The sequence below is a fragment of the Atta colombica genome, unplaced genomic scaffold (assembly GCF_001594045.1).
Source record: "Atta colombica isolate Treedump-2 unplaced genomic scaffold, Acol1.0 scaffold112, whole genome shotgun sequence".
NCBI classification, from domain to species: domain Eukaryota; kingdom Metazoa; phylum Arthropoda; class Insecta; order Hymenoptera; family Formicidae; genus Atta; species Atta colombica.
Window position 1 is genome coordinate 621,310 of NW_017259198.1, and position 6,956 is coordinate 628,265.

At 29.6% G+C, this 6,956-nt stretch overlaps 1 protein-coding gene across 2 annotated transcripts in view; it reads left to right on the top strand.

Annotated features, from left to right (window-relative positions):
- LOC108694064 (trinucleotide repeat-containing gene 6C protein) overlaps positions 1-6,956 on the top strand; it is a 51,465-nt gene that overhangs the window by 10,948 nt on the left and 33,561 nt on the right. The window contains exon 1 of one of the 2 annotated variants that reach the window (XM_018203325.1): positions 6,043-6,161. The exons of the other annotated variant lie outside the window; for it this stretch is intronic. The gene's annotated coding sequence lies outside the window, so the exon portion shown is untranslated. Of the gene's footprint in view, positions 1-6,042; positions 6,162-6,956 lie in introns of those variants that run through there. 2 annotated transcript variants of the gene reach the window in all.

The window sequence follows — 6,956 nt, forward strand, 5'->3', positions numbered from 1 at the left end:
AATTCTTAGAGACAATGTAAAATATTACATACTTTGATAATACTAGAACTTTGATAAATACTATCTATTGTAATTATAATTTATGTAATAATTATTGTAAATAATGTTTATTATATAATCGCAGTTAATAAAACAAAGATCAATGCGTATTTAATAAACATTTGTTTTGGGAAATCTTTAACATTTTTTTGTTACACCAAAAGATTGTTAATAAAAATTCGTTAAATATTTTATTTAAAATTAAAAGTTGTAGTTTATGTGGTATGTATTATAACAATTAACTGAAGACAATGACAGTATGTGTATTTTTTCACAGTTTTTATTCACGAAATTTAACATTCATGTCTTAGATAATTATTACAATATAACAAGTAAATTTAATATATTTTTGCGAAGTTGCAAATTTTTTTATTAGACCTTATTACAGAATTCGCGAAATGCCTTATTTTACCTCGCTCTTACGATGAAACGTACTCGCTAAGTATATAATATTAAATATTTATTAACCGAATTCTTAAATTATTATTAATTCATATTAAATATATTAAATCGTTAAAACTTAATGCAAGGGGGATCCCATTTGCCTACAAATTGATTGTCTACAGTATCGTTTGCCTACATCACTTTTGCCGACAGTTCGTTGCACACAAAAATTATTGCCTACATGCACTTTCGCACACAAATAAAAATTTTAGAAACGGAGTCACTTTACTTTTACCTACATGTATTATTGCCTACAGCTCACTTTCCATGTGAAATGAGAGCCATTTCACACCAAAAAATGGGTTAGGTTAGGGTTAGATTTTTTTGGAAAAATATTCCAAACGAACACTGTCTACGCTGATACTCCATTGTTCATATGATAGATTTCTTAAAAATATAAATTATTTCCTTAATTTTAATTTTATATTTGTGTGCAAAAGTGCTTATAGGTAATAACATATGTAGGCAATCGAGCTGTAAGTAATAATACATATGTAGACAAAAGTAACTCTGCTTCTAAAAGTTTTATTTGTCGCAGAAGTGCATGTAGGCAATCGAACTGTAGGCAATAATTTTTGTATGTAAACGAATTATCGGCAAAAGTAACCATCTTATTAATGCAAATATACGTTATTTTCACGTTCATAGATACGATAATTAGTGCTTCATCACTGTTTCTTATATCAAGTGAACATTAGTAAATACATATTATAATTCGTACCGATGGAGAGTAATAATTTTTAATGAGGAAAATTATTTCTCGTCAATTTCCGTAGTATCCATCCGAGATGCCTATTTCAGTACTTTATTGAATCTAGGGATTCTCGGCCGTTGCAGGGCTGAAATTAATTATTTAAGGGAGTAATTAATTAAAGGTTTTTTTTATATTCCCTGAAAGCAGTGATTTCGGCAATTAGTTAACGACAATATAATTTTTTTAAGTCTAATCATGAAATCAATTAAATATAGAATGTTCTGAAACAAAAATTTAGTCTTCTCATTTAATATTTTTTCATTAATTAATATTAATACTGCTTTGACAATAATAAGATTTAATGGATTGAACATGGATAGCAATTGTTTAAAGATAAGTGAATTACATTAAATAAACTAAAATTACAAGTTTTGTTAAGTAATCGATTTTGTGATTTTTTTTTAAGAAAAAATGTGATTACAAAAAAATATATTTTTTATTTTAATCTTTAGTTTCTTTTAAGAAACTATTTTCAGGGGCATCTTTTTATTTCAAAACATTATTTCAAAAATTTTAATTAAGTAAAAAATTTTTCAGATTAATTTGCATAATGAAATACGCAGTCTATATATTATGCAAGAAATTTATTCTGTTTATCTAATAAAATTTTATCAAAAAGATTCATGTTTATTTAAATAATTTATTATATTAATGTAATGAATGTAATTAAAAATGTACGCATTTAAAAATTCAAGACGAATCGATTGGGTACCTTGATATCAGTAAGATTTTGATAGCTGTAATTATCTAAATATTACATTAATTATTTAAATAATCCTATTTAATTACTTAACTACATTTAAGTAAATGTTGCAGAAAAAAGAAGATATAAATTTTATATTAATAATATTCGATTATAAAATCAAAATAAAATGAAGAAATGAATAAAATTTAAATTTCGTTATCGGTTCGATTGAACAGTTGGTATCTGAGAATTTTTGTGCTCACATATATAATAAATGACATATGTATTTTATTACTTTGAAATATAATCATTTGTAACTATCTTTCGATAAATGTTATTCTATCTATGTTTTTTTATTTTGTTAAAATGCTGTATTTTATAATAATTTGAAGAATATATATATTTTTACATCCAAATCTTAATCTTGTATACTATGAAATTATAATTAATATTCAAATTAAGTTATCATTAAAATATTCGATAATTGCATAATACTTGCATTATTTGTAAAAATTTAGAAAAGAGTGACAATTGTTAATTCATTGCCAAGATGGGTTATAAGAATAGTCTATAATAGTCTATAATAGAAAAATTTGGGATTGATTTCCTCCTGCAACGGAATTCTTATACAGTCCAACGAATCATTTAACTTTTTTTTGCGTTGATGACGTAAAACTTGACGAGAGAAGCAGAGAGCCCAGCTTGCTCTCCGTGGAGATCGTTTTTCTCTCTGTCGAATATTATCCAACGTCTTTCGGAAAATCCTGATCATATTGTTATAGCAGTTATTTGCTATTTAACGCAGTATTTTCTTGCGATTTTTTAGACACTCATAAAATTATCTCTCTGTTAAAAGTAAAGCGAGAAATAGAATTTATATATGCGCTATTAAATCGTTTGGTTTATTTCATTATTTTTGAATTTTAGATGCGATATTTGATGGTTATTAAATGATGTTTATTATTATATAAAAAAATAATAATTATAGAAGACGTTGCAGAATTAAAAATTATATGTATCGGAATTAATTGGATCGTTTCATTCGTCACATTGTCTTGTATTTTGCGTACTTTTTTACGTGTTGCACATTTCCTTTGTATTTTTTTTGTAAAATGTCTGAATTACATATATATAGTTAATAATTGACATTCTTTTTTATTGAAAGATATATATAATAAATTTATTAATAATCTTTGGTCATGATTGCGCGCATAAATTAAAAAAAAAAGCAAAACAAATTTTACAATTTGATAATTAATAATAAATGCTAGTAATAATTTGTTGATTGGACGTAGAGCCACATATTTCACATCGTGATCGTAAGAATTTTGTGTTATTATACGTATATCGAATGTTTTCTCTGTAATTTCATGTCAAAAAGCAATTTTGCGCGTATACATATTGTATATTATATAATATTTTCAGTTTTATAATTTTTTTATAATATGTTATGTAATGTAAAATAAATTATATAAAAAATAATGTAATAAAAATGTCAAAAAAATATACCATAAAATGGAATAACTTTAGCCTCTATTTTGTAATTCTTACAATTAATGACAGTAATTGTAAATATCGTTATATATTGTTGTTGAGAAGATTTCATACATGAAAAAACTACGACAATATAACGACATCGACACTGTCATTAAGAGTTACAAAATAAAAGTCTTCGTCCCAGAAACTTTGACACAAATTATAAAAATACATATGTCACATGTCCAAAATCGTGACATAAGAGTCTTAAAACTTTTTTAAGACAAGTTCGATCAATTCTTTATAAGATTACGTTTGTAAGATATCATGTCCAGTTTTTGCGTGTTGCATTGTCAAAATTTAAACTAAATTTATTCTGATTTTGGACGAAAATTATCCCATTTTATGGTATTGTCAAGGAAAGAGAACCGATCGGACGGCAAGGGATGTGATGGAAGGCCTCTAAATTAATAAATTTAATTTATTTTTACCAAATTATATGAAAAACGTAATTCGAGTGTAATATATTTTATGACTTTTTTGTATAGTACGTTGGTTTAAAAGTTAAAGAAAAAGGAAGAACTGAAGCTAACTTAGCAAGCTAACATTATTTGTCGTCATTTGACGTTAAAATGATGAATGTTTAATATTATTTTAATTTCAAAATTATAACAAATAATGTGCTGAAGTAAAAAAAGAGATCAATTATAATCGATAGGGATGGTGAAGGACCTCTACAAGCTAAATTATATTTGCCATGGTCTAAAAATGTACATAAGTAATTTGATTGTAATGTATTTTATGATTTTTTTGCATATTGTATTAAAAGTAAAAAAAAAGAAAAAAGAAAAAGAAAGAATTTCAGGTGACAAGATAATATTATTTATTGTCATTCGACATTAAAATAACGACAAATAATATCAGTTTGCTGAAGTCAAAAAGAATCCGCTGATCAAAATGCGCCTATTGTCTCTCAGACCCAGACTCCCTCAGATACAGATAGAATATGGTTGTCGTGTGGCGCAGTAAGTTAGCGCAATAACCAATTCTTTCGCTTTTATGAAAAAACAATAAATTAATTGGCTATCGCATCAATTTTTGCCGTTCGGCAAGCGATGTCGCGTTTTATGTGCAGGAGCCATATATATTAAGCCCATGTGTAATACTATATATAGAGATTAGCCAATGCCAACTACTCCGTAATTAACTGCGTGCAGCAGAGAAAACTAATCAGTTAGCGCTTAGTGAATATAGAATAAAATTTATTCACTAGCGTACAAATTGCCAAAAAAGGGATTTGGTTTATAATCAGATAGCGCTTAATGATTCTTCAATATAATTAGTTCCTATTTAGATCCACTGAAGAACTAAAGGCAAAAATCAATCCAATTAAAAACCATTAAAAAATGACTAAGCGCTAACTGATTAGTTTTCTCTATTGAACGCGATCATTGACTCTGCCATGTTGTGAAAGCGGATGAGATTAACCAATTCTCTTACTGCTTGATTTTTTTGTATATGAGTTTAAAACCGATCTACAATTGCGTTAACGTAGTTGTAATTGTAAAAATTGATGAATCACAATATAATACGAGAAGAATATCCGATGATATGAATTTGATTCATGAATTTGATCATGTGATTGATGAATTTTTGCAACTACGATCATTTACAATTACGTTTACGCAATGGTAGATTTGAGAATCGATTGTGTATCGTGAAATGAGGTGAAAATTACAAAAGTAAGTAAATTCGCTAGATATTGATCAATTCAATTATAAATATTCTAGTGAACTTTCTCACTTTTATAATTTTCACATCATTTCGAGGTATATATCCAATTGATCCTCAGGCTTTATACCATGGCGTCGGCCACATGTGCGCCGTTTAGTCACGGAGTATGAAAATGTTAAGCCGGAAACATAATGAAAAGTACAGGCAATAAGGACAAGAAATAATCACCATCCATTTGGAAAAAATCATGGCAGAAGGATGAAATCATATGGTACGGAAAAGGGTTGCGGAATAAAGAATGAAACAATCGATTAGCGTTATTCGGAATAACGCTGATTGGTTGCTTTTATTCTCTATTTTGCAAGCGTTTTTCATCATGTAATTCTACCCTAAGTAAGAATGGCACATGCGCATCGAGTCGCTTGGAAGTAATTAGGACTAAAGTTACTAGATAAATTACATGTCATTAATGAATAGAATACAGAACAATTTATCGATAAAATGAAAATAATATTCTCATTCATGGAATTGGCAGATTAACAAACGTTTTAACATCAAATATCCATGAAATTATGAGATAAAGGTTCAAAATGATGATTACACTTGTCCAAATTTTATTTTTGATTTTCTACTCAAAATAATTAATATGCAAAAAAAATAAAAAAAAAGACGCAAAAATTAACAATCGAATATGCTTTTTAAAATTATCGAAAGTATTAATCCGATAGCTATCTTCATACTAGTTTATGCCACTTATGCCAATCTCTACTACAATATCTCTACGGAACTGTCGAAACGTGTACCATTACTGCCATCTTTCGGAAGCCGTCCGCGAAATCCCCGACCCCGACGCCAAATGCCCTATTTAACGGCAACGCACGTTCTCTCTTAAAGCATTTTCAATAAGAACACTGTGATCGTAACGAGATGTGGTTTTTAAGTGTGTGAAAAAAAGTGTGATTTTGCCGTGTGACAAGCGAGACTGACGTTGTGGACACGAGCGCTGGCACGCAACGTATCGTCTCGCAGGTGAGAGATCATTTGCGTGATATTACGCATTTCACGACTGTCCGTATTTCGCGCACGTAGAAATACCATCTACAAGACGTTCCGGAGCAAAATACACGTCGTAACGCGTACCTATTGACGTGCACGTATATGTGAACGTACATACGCCCATCGATGACGAGACGTCGTGTCGCGCGGAAGCAATAAATATGCGCAGATTCGAAGACGAATAACTGACAGCTCGAAAGAGGTCGGAAGCTTATGTAAGACGCAGAAGCAGCCCTCTGCCTGCTGTGACTGCCATGCCGCATTTCCGCTGTCGCGATGCGCCGCGCCGCGCCGGTTACCATATTGTACCGTGTACGGCTGACGTTTGCCATTTGGCCTCCGTTTCGCGGTTTCGGAGCGTCAGCTTTCTATTCTTCTTTTTAACGTCGATCTCTCGGAAACGCGACTTTTTAACATCGGAATCGGGAGACTGACATTTCAGACGAGAGATGAGAAGAAAAAGAAAAATCTTCGATCGGAATGAGAGCGCGAAATATCAGAGACGATAAAGTATTTAGGATTTATTAGTAATCGGGCTATTTTTTCGGATTGCGGATTAAATTATTATTCGAGTGCAATCGTCCGTTTTTCAATTCGTTGTACATATATACGCAGGTCTGTTCTCTTCGGTGAACTTTCTGTATCTTTCTTGCTTTTCTGTTCAACGAGAAAAGAAGAAAATGAATGATGCATCAGAAGTTCCAATTGAAAAAAAACAGACCAATTTTATATAGTATATAATATATGTATATATACATTCTATATTTA